This window comes from Nyctibius grandis, chromosome 2 (assembly GCF_013368605.1).
Source record: "Nyctibius grandis isolate bNycGra1 chromosome 2, bNycGra1.pri, whole genome shotgun sequence".
Lineage (NCBI taxonomy): Eukaryota > Metazoa > Chordata > Aves > Nyctibiiformes > Nyctibiidae > Nyctibius > Nyctibius grandis.
In genome coordinates this window covers 95,845,402-95,861,221 of record NC_090659.1, presented here as the reverse complement: position 1 = coordinate 95,861,221, position 15,820 = coordinate 95,845,402, and the positions used below count along the sequence as shown (strand labels likewise).

Sequence of the window (15,820 nt, the reverse complement as noted above, 5' to 3'; positions counted from 1 at the left end):
CTTAAGTGTGTTATCACTTTACTAATTCTGAAAACACTTTGTTTCTTCCTGTTCCAAGCTAGTCTACATTTTAGTCAAGATCAAGAATTAGAAAAGGAGGATGCTCCATCTGTTGTGAAACGTAATGGCTCTTATGAGAAAGTCTGTCTCTAAATAAAAATATATATTCAAAAGTCTAGTGCAGAACAGAGTTCTCTGCTGATACTGTCACACTTACATCAGTATCTTGCACAGGCAAAAAACTCCTTACCAAAAGAATGGTTGTGTACTAGTTACTCTGTCCCCACACTCCCCAAAACCAAAAGGTTTTTTTCCACGTTCTCAGGAGAAGGGAGAATGATGCTTTTAATGCCAAGCACAGGAGTTACACAAGCAGCAGTCAAATGTGTATTTTTCTTCGTCTGTTTTATCACCTAACTCTAACAACATGTTTCAGTTCTCAGGCAGAGTGAGTATTAGTTAGGGATTGTAGTTCTGTATAACCAGAGTATTTTTTTAAATGAAGGGTGATACGCTCATCTTTAATGCTATGTATGTGGAAATCCATAGCCTGTATGATATGCAAGTGTTACTAATATGTTTTCCATACTTCTTTAATTCCTAAATTCATGGCCTCTCTAATCAATTCAAAAATAGATAAAATATGGTTTGAAATAAACTCACAGGAAAATGCTTGCACTGTTCTTTCTGGAATTACCAGGTTTAAAATGTGGATCTTCATTTGCATGGTGCCTGTTTTGCATCCAGGTCTAGAGTGTAACTAGGAGACTCTTGAATTAGCAGGGAGAGAATAATTCCTTCCAGGGTATTAGTACTGCTAGACTGTGTTCTGTTTTTACACCAGCAACTCTTCAATTTCCATTAAGGTTTTGATCCTAGCTATGTCACTGTAATTACAGTGAATTTGGCTGTGAATACTAAGTGTTTGTATCAGAAATTGATAGTTTTGTGAAACTGCATAAAAAAACTAACAGAAATGTAAACTACAAGAATGTTCATAAGTTATCTCTTAAATTTATTGTCCTTGATTTTTTGTTTTGCTGGTTAGATACACAGATTTCTTCTTGCATTTTTGCTGTGTAAATACTTAATTTGTCAACCTCACAGTCTTCTGACCTGAAAATGATCATTTGAAATTCTGTTCAATTTTTTTTATTTTTTGACTAATATAACTTATGTTGCTGACCCACTTTCCATTATGTAAAAACCTGAACAGACTTTGTCAGTGAGGTAGGAATTCATGAAGACTAACACTAGAGGGCAATTCAAAGCAGCGTTTTTACCCCAGAACAGTTATGGGTGCCCATGGCCCTGTGTTGAAAAAGAGGGAGCCTATGAGACTTTCCCAGGGTCTCCCCCAGGCAAAAGCTGGTCTTTGTGATTACCCTCCTAAATAATTTATTTAACTCGCTTTTCATATCCTTGAGTGCTCCACTGATTGAAGTTAAGCCAGTTCCTATGCTTTGCTGAATTAGAAGTTAAGAAACATCTTCCACAGTGTTTTACCTCACTCATTCTGGCCACTGTCAGAAGGGCATAACTTATTCAGTGGTGGTTTTTGTTTGTTTTTAATTTGCTCTCATGTGCTACATTGAACCCTTGGTCTGAAAGTTACTGGGGTTTGGGAGGTAAGGTAACACTGCACTGAAACTTAAATGCCTTTTGTTAAGTATCAAGGAAAATGGAATATACGGTGAGTAAAATATATTATTACAAATTTCTTACAAAATACTGCAAAGTTATCCAAATAAACAAGACAGTATAAATAATTCATTTTATTAAAAATACCAAACCACACCACAAACATGATAAGGCATCAGACAGGCACTGTGTGTCAATAATTTTATCAAGGAAAATAATAATATATCTAATGTAAATAAAAAAAAAATTAGTTGAAGTAAGATGAGCAATCAGATGTTATATTTAATATTTAACTGAGAAGAGATCATCTATGTGGATTGTGCACAGTTTAAACAATTTATATAACAGTGCATTGCGTAATAAATTTCAGTTTTCACAGTTGCAATGTTCATTATAGATTTACAGAACATCCCAAATGCTTGTAAATAATAACCTGTAATGCAAATGGTGATGTCATGGTTCTTGAAAAGCACTCAAGAATTCTTATTTTAGCAATGCAAATTCTCTCATTATGTTGAAATGTATGCACCCAGCCATGTAAATCCTTGTGCCACAGTACAAATTTCAACACAGGAGCATTTTATAAGTGTATGTATGTTTATACCTGTCTCTCTATCTAATTTTATATACAGATATATTGTATATTATTATATATTTTATGTGTACTTATATATAAAAAACCTAATCTAAGATTAAAATGGCATGATTGTTCCAACACTCTGTACCAGTTTTTCAAGTAGTATTATCTTTGTATTCTTTTACACAACTTAATATAAATGTCTAAAACTTATTCTTGCTTTAACTGCTTTCAAGTTGTTTTTTTTTATAAAGAATATTTATTACTATCACTCTCGCAGTGCCACAAATCAGTACAATGCGTTGTTACAGTAAACATTTACATCTGTTTTCTGCAGGTCTGATCAGCATCTCCAGTGCAATTTGAAAATATGTAATCGGCTGGCAACGATGTGCCCAACCTTAATCGGCGCTGGAGCCTTTGGAAGAGAGATTGTGTCATCACACAGTATATACTTCAACAATGACTGACCTTGATGAATCTGTGAAAGAAGAAAATAGTTTTCTCACTTCTTAATTTGCAAAATGCACAAAAAAAAATGGAACATGTGGAGTTTAACCCACTGAAGTTGTTAGATTCTCTGGGGTTTAGAGGAGGTTTTTGGTTTTGTTGGGGGGGAGGGTATTGAGGAATTAGTTGATAATCATGTACAGTGATAGAGAGGTCTTAATCACACACCTGAACTTTTGATTTTGAGAATGTGAATATTTATACCAAATCTAGCTGAATACTCAAGTGCTTAAACCAAGCATACATGTAAGCTTTTAAGGGACTGAATCCTTAGTCTTTTGCAGGTAAGACACTACCAGTTTAAGAATAAGCATTTTCATGCCAGCATGACTCGTTTCCTTTTTTTTCCCTTTTACCAGCTTGATTTTTGGCCCTAAATCAAAGAGAAGGTCTGTCGTTAAGTTAACATTAAGGCCATCTTCAGAATTTTGTTTATTTGAACAAAGCAAGAACAAATGTGTAAGTACCAGCAATGTGCAGACCAATATTGCAAGATGGGTCTGTTCTGTCTTTAAGCAGGTGGTTTCGTGTGGCAGGCTGGAAGAGTACTCTATTTCTTCCCAGCTTTTGACAAAAAGATGACGCATATGACTCAGAATTAGAAGGGGAAATCTGCCAGTTTGCATCAGTTCCTTAACTTGTGAGCTGCTATTCACCACAAGGAAAATCAGTATACTCGCACCAGTGCTTCTTGAGAGATGAGGAGTACTCATTTCCTTCAGAAAGTGTAGGATGATTGGAGTAGGCTTTTCATATGTTACACTAGGCTTTTCCTATAAGATATTTTTTGATTGTATTAAATTTTTAGGAAGGAAAAAACAAATAATGTTCTTAAATCCTACATTGAATGTTTAAAATAGGAATTGGACATATTATAGCTTAATGCAGAGTAAAAGCAATCTGCTTCCTTTTGAAAACATGAAACTTCTGTTTTGCTGGCACTGAAACTCAAAAACCATTGTAGACCTCCACAGTCAAAAGGTAAGTTTTTAATTTTTTTTTAACCTTATTCCACATATCTGAATCTCCAGTTCCAGCTTCTAAGTAAGTTAGTAGGACTGAAAAAAAATTAAATATAGTAACTTTGAGGGCAGAAGCCATCTGTTTTGAAGGGGAAAATAATTACTTGGAGTAAGGAAGATCCGATTTTCAAAATGTCATGCTTTAGACCTGCTAAAAAAGATGCACAACTTAGTGATAATTCCAATTCTTTCATCTAGGTTTGGGTTATGATGGAGAGGGACTTCTTGCGGTACTGGTATTTCTTCAAAGAACATACTGTCAACTAGCCTTTTATTTTTTTTAAAAAAAGAGTCAAATGCTAATTGTTCAGAGATTAATGTCTTTCTGGTTTGTGGATATTTACTAGACAGTTTGATAGGGCTTGGTACAATTTTTTTTTTTTTTTTTTTACTACTAGTGTGCTTTAGGTATTGGATTATAAATCTTTTTCTTAGTATATTAACTTCTAGTTAATTCAGCATGGTTTTACTTTAAACTTGTTAGTGAAATATTGAAAATCTAGCTTAATATAAAGCCATAAGAGGCACCCACCATCCTTATCTTTTTTTCCCCCTTTTTTTTGCAGTCGCCAAATGAAAGGAACTTTATCAAAACTATTGTTGTTTTGAAAAAACGTATCCTAAGTTAAGTTAATTTTCTAGCTGGAAAAATGAACTTCACTGCTTAGCAATCTGTGTCAGCCTTAGAAAGCACCGTTTTATTTTGCATTAGCTCAGTTCTGTGAGTAGTGGGTCTCACTGATGGGGAAGCGGGGAACCAACCCATAAACATTTTTGAAAGGGAGTATATGCATCTGTGTGTTAGATGGTATATCTTCTATGAATATTTCACAGAGGGGTGGGGGGAAGACTAAAACAACCTTCTGAGTTGCTGCTCCTGCATATTTCCTCGGCTACCATTGAATAAACAATAGTCTTAAGGAGATAATATGACTAGGAATCTGCACCCCAAAGGTGTTAAGGACATTTGAAACTTCTGCTGAAGTGACTAATTAAATAATGAAGTTGTAGAAATAGAGCTAAGGATTGGAAAAGTTATAGCAATTACTAGGAGGGGTTCCTCTGCTGTTAACTAGTGGATTCCCTTAACAGTTGAGTTGGTTTCTTCTAACAGTCCAGTCTCACCTTTTGTAAGTCATACAGTTGTCTGGCATTTTATAGAAGTCATGTAGGGATGATGTCAAGAAAAAGACAAATTTACTGTCTGAGCCAGAAGGCAGGCTTACAAAAAGCAACTTCTTTCAGGACACGAAAAGCTCTTTGTTCTGTGGCCTTGGTCTTTTTGTGCTTTGACCCTTATTTTATAGCATTGTAACTCTGACCCTAAATCTTTGGAAGCAGACATGCAGCAAATTTAGCCCTTTACAAGTGGGGTTGCATTCTGAGCTATGGACTTGTTTTTTGTCTTTAGGCATTATAGTTCCATAAAATACTGAGATGTAACAAAATCAAAATTTAGGATTTGTGGTTTTGTGTACTGCAAGTAGTATTAGTTACATATCAGGCCAATTTTTTTTTTTAATAGATTACTGTATTACTCTCCTGTGATTTATTATTATTTACCAATTTCAGGTAAGACAGCAACTAGGAAGGCAGTCTGGTTAACACTGACTAATGTATTTTCCACTTTACCAGCAGTACTTTGGAAACTGATCCTGTGCACAGACCACCAGGGTTCCTACAAAATGCTACTTGAGTATTAAGTATACTGTTGAGGACAAGAAACGCTTTGCTGTACATTATAGAGTTAGAAGATTTTAAACAGCAATACCTACACGGCTTGCTTTCATAAAAGACTGGGTATGAGCTTAGGAGAGCACAAGATTTTACACTAGGCCTGTGTCTGCTTCCTGGGCTAAATGAGCAAGTCTTCTGAGAATTTAATTTTATTAACTTTAAAAAAAAATTCATTAAGAAAGATAGAAATTAATGGAAAGGACAGAAAATTAATAGTTAGCTGATATGTTTTGAATATTTTATTTTTGAAGGATCTAATATATTTAAGAGGAGAACCTGTTTCCCTATCTTAATAACTTTCCATTATATAGCTGGTTTGTATTGTATGGATATTGTTATTTGGAGAAGGATTGTTACGTTTTCTCTTTTACTGGCAGTGATTCTATATATTTCAGGTTTTGTAAACTTGAACTGTAACTATAGGATAATCTTTTCTGAAGGTAATAGTGTAATAAACTAAGGATATGTGATTGGAGAACTTGAAAAAATGTATCTTGTTTTTGTTTTTGTTTTTTTAATCTGAAAAGTTGTTATGAATTTTTTTAAATACTAATATAGAAACTGAAGTTGTATTTTAAGACAAACCTAGCTTTCTTTTTGGTAGATCCACTAGACTGAGTATTATTTTTTTTTGTGATAAAATTAGGGGGGGGAGAAACATTTTAATGACTACTATAATGAAATATAAAACTTCGTAGAACTTAAAAAACAGCTTCTTCATTTTTCTTAATTTTGTATGTGTCCTTTCAAGCAGAAAGAATGCTGGTACAGATTGAAAGTGTTCACACAGTTTTCTTCCTGTGTGCATGCCAAAGGTGCAGGGAAGACAGATTTTTAAAACTTATGTGCAAGCTATACCAGTGCAATCAAGAGGGATCTGGAAAGCTTTTCTGAAATACAACTCTTACAAGCTCTGTTAGAACCCAGAGCTTGTTAGACTTTACAAGTTCCCTGTAAAGTATTTCATATAGCAGTCTAGTTAATGCATCAACATCTGACAAAACACTCTCTAGAAGCTGGGAAAAGAGGTGGGAGGAGTTAATCTTATTCAATTTTATTTTTAAGCTAGAGTTGATACTGAAATATACTGATAATATACTAAAATATACATTGATAATATTTGTGTGCTATATCAGCTTCCCTTAGTTCTGCTTTTTTAGCTAGCAAGCTATAAAAACTGTTTGGACATCCTGTACTTGTTCAAGTCAGAACTGACTGCCTTTAATTTCTTGCCTTCCACATAAATTCCCTGCATTTTGGTTGCTATTCATCGCTCCAATAGAAACATCAATATTGCAGGTCCAAGTAACTGCCTTCACTTTGGTCTGTTTTCGTGACTGCAATGGGTGGGGGGGGGGGGGGGGGGGGGGGGTGTGGGAAGTGCACCTCATGCAAACGAATATGTGAGTCAAGCTAGTATAAGCAGTGGTCGGAGTGCTGAGATGAAGTAAAAAGGATGTAAAACTGAATTTGATGCTGATAGACCATAACTGCACTTTCAAATTTCCAGGTATTTTTATACTTCTGAATTTCTTAACGGTTTTACTTCCTGATTTTTATTTTTAGCTGGCTTTGTTATTTTGTGTTTATCTTATGCAGTAGTTCTCCAGCTAGTCTAAATATGTTTGTTCACGATCCTTGGAGAGATGGCTGAACACGACAGAGATTCTCCAAATTTAGTAACAGTAGATTTCAGTAATCAGCAGTTATCTGCTTAACTTTCATTATTAATATTTTATATGGGGAAAATTGTTGACACGATCGGGAAAAATAGACAACCCCTTTTTTGTCGGTTTGTATGCTTGGCCTTACCTATAATTTACAACCAAAACTGCAGATCGGTGCTAGTTATCTCTGTTCAAATACTCATCTTCGTGTTCAGAAAATTATCCAAAGCATTAATTGTGACTTTTTAACACAAATTGATAATAGTCTCAGAAATATTCAGCTGCTTGGTAGAAGGTATAGGAAGATCTGTTATACACAGGGAGTGTGTATAAGCTCGATCCTGAATGACTGCTCCTTTTTGAGGTGAAGTGGGGCTAATTTGTTACTGGATTAGTCATTTAATTAAAAAAAAAAGAAAAAAAAAAAAAAAAACAACAACACAACAAAAACCAAACAAAACACCAACCCTAGCACAGAATTGCTAGTTTAGAGACAGATTGTTTTTTAGACCTGCAGTCTTAAATATGAGTTCAAAATCTTACTGTTACTTCAGGAGAATAGCAATTAAGGTGTATAGTTTATTCTCTTAATTCTTCTTCCTCTATGACAACAAAGTAACCTGAGTTGAGTGAATTAACTGAATACCATAGGCTATGCCTGAACCAAATAATAATGCAATAGTAGCCAAAAGTACGCTGATACCTTTAAAGTAATACTTTGAAATATCTCAGTTGAATCTTTTCTTCTTTTTTTAAAATATATGCATGTCACTTTAAAGGCTGCTGACACTAAGAATTAGGGGGAAAAGAGGGTTCCTTAACAAAAGCAACCAGAAGGCAAGAGTCAAAGAATATACTTCTAAGTGTAAGTTTTAAGAATGAGCGAGAGTTATAAATTCCAGTGTGTTTGCAGTATAAATATTACAGTGTTGAGTAAGCATATGACAAAAATAAAGTGAAACTACTATTGTTTAAACTGGTGGGGGCGGGGGGAGAAGTAAACTGTGTTATCAAGATACAGCTACATACACTTTTAGATCTTACAATTCTGATGTTTGAGAATAGAAGTGTTTAGATTCCTTAATAGTGAAGTGAGATTATCTCTAATTCTGTCTTTTGTCCAGATGAATTTAGTAAAAAAAAAAAAAAAAAAAAAATCATGTATTTGCAGCAGGAGTTGAACTGTCAGTGTGTTTATTCATATTGAATGGTGTATTAGTGGCACTGAATTGTGAGCTCTGGGAGGAGAGCTTTGCAAATTCACCAGCAGTTGTCAAAAAAGCTATCACTGCAACATGTCCTGTCTACCATGTGAGTAAGTTACTCTCTTCATGGAATGCACAGAACAGGATACACTTGCCAAAACTGTCCCACTTGATACTGTGCCATCTGAGTGCAAACCCTGCCTCATTTCTAGTTTAAACTAAGAAGCTAATCCGGGAAAACTGAGATGTGGAGATGTGCTTTCTGATCTCAGTGCTATGGGGGAGAGTAGCACTGGTGAACAAATAATGTAATGCTTTAGACTGTGGAACACTAAGAGTCTTTCAGTGTCTTTCGCCTTCAGATATCAAATTTTAAACTGAAATAAGGTTGGGAAAGGGTCACAATGAACAGCAAAGCAATAGCCTTGCTGTCATAGTGGATCTGTGTTGCTTTGCATTAAGGAGTAAGGAACACGAGCAATGGAATATGGTTGTGTGCAAATGGTGTATAACACTAGCAATGAGGAAGGTGTTTTGGCCAAGAAATATTAAGAGAGTGTTTTTGTTGTATGAGCAAAAAGCATAAGGTAAATGTTTAATCTTAATCTTAAGTCATGTTCTTGGGTGTCTGAGACAATACAGTATTTGATAGAAAGGCCTTGATATGTTTTACTCCAAATCACTGAACTGTCAGATTGCTGGCTAGTGGTACCTTTTTGGATACAATATGTTACATAGAATTTAAGGAGCTTATTAGTAGTTATAGTAGCATTTAAGGAGCTTATAAGTAGTTATAGTAGCCAGAAATTCACTTGTAGCTGGTTTTCATGAGGTCAGAAAGAGACTGAATTGGGCTTGGTGTTGTCATAAACTCTTAACCATAAACCAATAAAAACTGAACATGGTATTTTATATTAGGCTTGGTCTTTGATAAATCAGCTAAGAAATACTGAATCAAGGAAAGGCTCCTTCCTTGATTGGGAACACCCTAGTTGCAAAACCACACAAAACTTTTTTTTTTTTTTAATTAAAAAAAAAAAAAAAACCAAAACAAAAAACAAACCAGTTTAATTGTTTTTTCTAACAGCATTCCTGACTTCTGTGTATGTGTAGAGAGCCTGCTTCTGTGGAATTTCAGTTCTGGGTCTTCAGAATCCTTCCTTCTTCCATCTTCCTCAGCAGAGCTCTCGCTTTCAGGGGCTTGGGGGGATCTAATGGAACTGCCTGCATACACAATTCCCAGCTTTTATTGAGGTCTTCTCCATCTCTCTCACTCGCAGACCCCCATCTTAAGACACAAGGATAGAGGTAGGAGAAGCACTCTTGATAGCATGACTATATTAGCTTTATGACCAAAACAAAGAGGTACAAAGCTTTGTGCAGACAGTCCTGGATTTCAGTAGGTTTCTGGCTTGGCTATCAGTACACTTTTTATCTTAGTCTTCCTCCTTTCATCCTTTTCCTGTTCTTCAACCCCTTCTCTCACATACAATGTCTTCAATTTTATGTGAAAACTTGCTTATTCTCCTTACAGATAAAATATATTTTTAATAGCATCATAGAAAATATACAGTTGTGTTGTGTTTGATTTTTTTTGTTTGTTTGTTTGTTTTGGGGCATTTTTGGTAGTAAAGTTTAAAAAAAAAAACAGCAACAAAAAAAAAACCCACAACAAAAAACACAACCAAAACCATAAAACCAATCCTGTAATGCATGCAAGGTTTTGTGTTCATGTTTTGGGTGGTTGGGGGGCATTACCTGCAAGTTCTCTTACTAATATACTTACTGTGGAAAATAGCATAATGGTTCTGCCAAGTCTTTGTTTCATGGTGTGTGTAGTTTAGTTTTTGAGGGATTTACTTATGCAACAGAAAAAAACTCCATGCTTAAGCCAGAAGCTGAAAACGACTAGGCAATTGAAACAACAGTATCTAGTTAAACACACATAGTTTGCAAATGAAGAACTTGGCCTGAATGTACAAATGAGAAATGTACTTCCAAAGGTACTAAATGTTGCATCTGTCTTATTTAAATAATTTCCTTTCACTCTTTTAAGGTAAATCTACAAGTGAGAAGCAGTATTTTCTCTTGCTGGAGAACATCTTTTATATTCTTTTCCCAGAGAAGTTTAAGTAAACCTCTTACTGCTGGCTAGTATTTTTGCTTGCAGCTGTCTTTATCTTTGCCTTCCACATATATATATATGGTGGAGATTTTTCTTTACCTCTTCCTCTCTTGGATTATGCCTAGCACAGTTTCTTCAGAAGGGAGACTGACTGTCACAGCATACCTTTACAGTTAGGTTTATTTTGACTTTGCATTCAGGTTTTACTTCACCTGGGTAAGTTGTGCCTATATAATCTAGCTCACCTATTTTAGCTGTCCGATTTAAAAAAACAAACAGAGGGGGAAAAAAGTGTAAATATAGTTGTGCATGTATAAAATACGCTGTAAATGGCTCTTTTATACAGTTCCTAAAATAGCATTTGTACTTAGATAGCTATATAAAAACCTCAGTGTTGCTGCAGCTACCTGTAAACTCACACTGGCAAATCTCTCTTTAATTGACACATTTGTAGCAACAGACCCTTCTAGCAGAGATCATCCTGCTGTATTATTGTAGGAGCAAAAATAGGAAGGGAGAAAAGGAAAACTCACCAAACTCTCCCCCTTTGTGGCCTGCCAAACTTTTTTGTGCTTACAGATAGTCCTATTAATTTACAGAAGTTGTTTTATCATGAACTGACTAGAAGGCTCATTACAGTGGAATGGAGTGCTTGGGTCCGTGCTGTGTAAGTAGCTTTTGTCTTAATAATTTGGTATAAAAACGTTAAAGAAAGCATAATTCCTGTTATCTAGGGAACCAGTAAAAGTACTGTAAGCATTTAAAATGCTGGCATACTTTAGCAGAAGAAAAGGATACCTGGCAGGGATGTGAACTCGCGAGTCTCCTGCCTACCTCTTCAAGTAAGGTAGCATGGTCATTCTAGGCTGGGGGTAGATGAACTCCTGCTCCTAATAACAGATAAGTTACTGTTCTTGCTAACAATCTGTTCTGGGGTTTTTTAATCTATTTTTTTTTTTCCCTCAAATGGATTAAGAAGCACTTGTAAATCTATCTGCCCAAAAGTTGTGGCAAGGGTAACCTGCAGAGGTGCAAACGGCTTGAGGACTGATACAATACTTGACAGAAGCTTATTTTGAAATTAGCTCTTATTCTCTTATATAAGAAAGTAGTTGTTTGTTGTTTTTTTTTTTCACAGGAGAGGTTTCCAGATGACCAAAAGTTAGATTAGAAAATAACTCAGACTTTTTGTTTTGGGGTAAACATCTGCATAATCTTCAGTTCCTCTAACCAGACACACAATTGTCCAGTTCCTGGTTCGTGTCCCATTAAGGTATTATGCACAGTTGACAATAAAGTCTAGAGCTTCACTGTAACTAGTCAGCTTGGCAATGGACAAATTTTTTATAAACATTTTGTAGTTTATTAATACAGCTGATGTCAGTACATGAAAACTAACATTCAACAGGAAAATTCTGCATTCAGCTTTCAGCGTATGTTTCTATTTCCCTGTAGTGTGGTAGACACCTTGGCATAACGTAGCAGCACATAATGGTTTGTGGGTTTTGAAAAGGTGCAGACCATATTGTGCTGCCTCAAAAATACAAGGATTTCATCACCCAGAAGATAAATACCACTTACGAATTAGTCAATCTTATGATGCTGATGTCTGTCATACTTTAGCAGCACGTAAATATTGGCGTTAAGACTGTAAATATCTCCAGTATTAACTGTGCTGCTGAAGTAAGGCTAGCCACTTCTGCATGTGAGTCATGAAAAAGGATGTTTCGTGTATTTCCTGATGCCTTTTTGTTATTATAATTTATATCTTGATTGTTTATTAACACTTTCTTGGCTTTTGTTTGTATTTTCATCTATTCAGAAACAATATTTAGGACTTCATAGTATCTGATGGTAAATATAGGATAGACATGTATATATAACTTTGAATGCTTTGGTTTACATTAAAGCTGAATTTATTAAAGGAGCCATCTCAAGCTACACCTGTCTAACAATGCTTTGGTAAGTGTGTTTATGTATATAAAATTACAAAAAAAATGTTGTTACTTTAAATGTCAGTATTTCTTTATTAAAACTCTTAAAACTGTGTGTTCATTTTTGCAGCACTTAATGAATGGAACTGGGAAATGTTTTGTCATGTTTTTAGCAAAGTGAGCACATAAAGCAAAAGTGTCTTCCAAAATTTTTAACAAAACTTATTAAAAACTTCCATTTCTTAAATCACTATATCTATAGACAGGTAACAATTTTATGCTTAGAAGTTTAAACTGTGTATCTGACTGTGAATTTAGTAATTTTTTTCTCATCTTCCACTAATATGTTTCTCTTGCAGGGGAATCTTTCATTGAGATGATTGGAATCACTGCAGTGAGAATGGGAATTACTTGGGCCCCTTTCCTTTTAAAAGCTGCATGCAAGAACTGTGTGGTGAGTCAAATGTAGACTAATGGTTATGTAAATGTCACTAATTTTAGATACAGTCAAGATCTGAAAGCGTGTTTCCTTTTAAGATTTTATTTTCTTCACTATCATGACTCAGTATCACTTGCTAATCTCATTTTATTAGCCGTGTTATATTTTACCATTAAAATACACATGCCTTCTTCAAATAAGCACTCACAGATTCAAGTTTATGCATCATATAGATGTTTTAAAGGGAGGAAAAAAGCTTATCTGCACTGGGGATTTGTTTTTACTTCAGGCTTCACAGGCCTGCTACTGGTGCAGTTGCACATGTACAAACATGACGTAGATGAATATGAATCCAAGTAGTTATAATTCATAAATGTGCTTTATTTGGCCATACAGAATTTCAGCCTGGTGCATGTGCTGCTAAAAATCACGCTTTTCTTGTATGCCTCTGCTATGGATTTGAGCTGGTGAAATTGCTAACAGCTAAAATTTCCAATTTAGTTCAGTCCTGAGCAGTTCTCAATAGTAAAGCTATGCAGTATTAGATAGCCTACAGCTTTTCATAAAGTAAACACTTCTGTGTGTACATTTACCTACTACAGGTCTCTTAAGATATATGGCCAAAATAAGGTAGACTACTCAGAAAAAATATGCTATCTGGCTCAAAGTTGGATAGCTTTCTCACTGAGCCTTCTTTAAGTAGCACTATGTTATAATTGCTTATCTGTAACTGCTTAATACCAAAGACCTGCAGAAGCATTTCAGCCATTTGAAAACTTAGAAATGCTTGGGAAGACCAGACTCTGTAGGAAAAAGACATTATTTTCCCACTATTCCCCTCCCTTTAAAGGTCACTGATTTTTGTTAGCAAGCTGCAGACTGTGGTGCTTCCAGAGGGACATCCACCCTGTTACTCTTGTAGATCCAGTATTTTAATGTATCTAGGCTTTTTCTCCAGGACTTCTATGAGTAGACATGAATCTAAAGAGCTGATCAGAAAGATTTGAGAGCATGCAACAAGTAAGTCTATTTGCATGGCTTTGTCAAAGTCCAGTGGCCAAACCATTTGTTCCTGACTACTTCATTGTGCCAGTGCAGGCCTTCCTGTGAATAGTGAAACAGACTGCTTCCTTCTGGTTCACCATGCAAACCCCTATAACTGGCAGAAGGCAGGGGATGGCAGGGAGTGGGAAGAAGCAGAAGGGGAAAGGTTGGACTGCGTTGTTTGGTGGCCCTAGCAGCTTGTAACAGTTTAGTGACGTGATAAAAATATAATTTGAGCATTTGCAGAACCAGAGCTCAACTGAGGAACCAAAGTTCCCATCTGGATTAAAAAAATTACTTTAAGTGCTTATGAAGGCCTACTCAAGTTATTCAGTTCCTAAAACCTTTGAAAAGAATGTCGTATTTCTCACATGGTTCACAGTTGCCTTAAATAATACTAGCATTTGTATTTTCCAGAGGTTTACCTGCATGGGCAGTGCCATAGCCCGTGGCTGAATGGAACTCCCTCTGCATTGCAGCTCTGGGGTCCTAAGGATTGTGCCTGATATAAAGAAGGAAGTCTTGCTGTTTTCAGTTCAGGTGCTTATTTTCTGTTAGGCTTAGGAACTGTATGGGAAAAAGATGCTTAATTCATATAAAAGGGAAAAAAAAAAAGAAGAGGCCTGCTTGAAAACAAATTGAGACTAGTAGCTATATAGGAGTGAAGACAACTAGTGAGAGCATGTCTGAAAATCTAATGTTGAAAGGTGGGAGCTGAGAACTGATAGGGGAAGGACAGATCTGATAAACTGGAAAGTTGGAAGAATTGGGACAGGTTGGGCAAAAAATTGGGAGTTTTGTTTGTTTCTTGAAATTGGAAGAAGCAGCAGGCTGACAGAAGGGATCTGGCCTGAGGCAAAGAGAATGAGTCAGGCTTGGGGAAAGGGGCTTGCATGCCTCAGATCATTCGTAACGTTCACTAGAGTGCTCTGCACTTCAGATCCAAAAAGAATGTTGACTGTTAAGTAGCAGCTTTTGGCTGTCATCTGTGAAATTGCTGTCAATTTCATCCCCCTTGTCGTATTGCACACAGAAGAGGGCAACCTTATTTGTGCTATCAGCTTCTTTATGAATTTTGGTCCTGAAAAGGAATCCCAAAATAACAGAGTAGTTGAGGTTGGCAGGGACCTCTGGAGATCATCCTAGTCCAAGCAGGGTCAGGCAGACCAGGTTTTTTTTAGGGTTGTGTCCAGTCAGTTTTTGAGTATCTTCAAGGATGAAGACTGTGCAACCTGTCCTGTTTGGATATAATTCCTACATTTCATTTTGTGCTTGTTGCCTCCTGTCCTGTCACTGGACACATCTGAGAAGAGCCTGGCTATGTCTTCTTTACTCTCCGTTACCACCATCAGCTGGCATTTATAAACTTTGATAAGATCACACACACAAGCTTTTTCTTCTCCAGGCTGGAGTCCCAGCTCTCTCAGCCTTTCTTCATGTGAAAGATGCTTCAGTTCTCTCGTCATCTTTGTGGAAGTAAATAAAATGTTTCAACTAATATGGGAATTGGAACTCAAGGGGGAAAATGCTTTTGAGGGGGGAAAAAACAAAACGCAACCTAATAACTCAACTGTAAAAAGAACATGAAGATCACAAAATGAAACACTAAGAAGTTAGATAACTCCTTGTCCTGGTTTGGCCTAAACCAGGCCGATTTTCCTTTCAGTGATTTTTACTTTCAGCTAAGTCTCCTCTAAGTAACTGCACTTTCTGAAACTAACCGCATGTTTTTGTGGACAGTGTCTGCTTCCGGGACTGATAACGCTCGAAGTTTGTAGTTATCACTGAGGCACCGGTAGGGATGTTGTGCAGAAAGGCTCTTGCTGTACTTGTTCTTGAGAGAAACCAAGGTCACTGCTAAATTCCTCACTGCTTACGAGTGAAGAGCCGAAGGGGGGTCGCAGCTGCAGGGGGGAGCG

The 15,820-nt window shown here is 36.2% G+C and overlaps 1 long non-coding RNA gene across 1 annotated transcript in view; it reads left to right on the top strand.

Moving 5' to 3' along the window:
- Positions 1–6,176, top strand: part of LOC137675868 (uncharacterized) — a 71,941-nt gene extending 65,765 nt beyond the window's left edge. The window contains exon 5 of the long non-coding RNA XR_011050019.1: positions 2,556–6,176. This is a non-coding gene — a long non-coding RNA (uncharacterized lncRNA). The remainder of the gene's footprint in view (positions 1–2,555) is intronic.
- Positions 6,177–15,820: the final 9,644 nt, after the last annotated feature.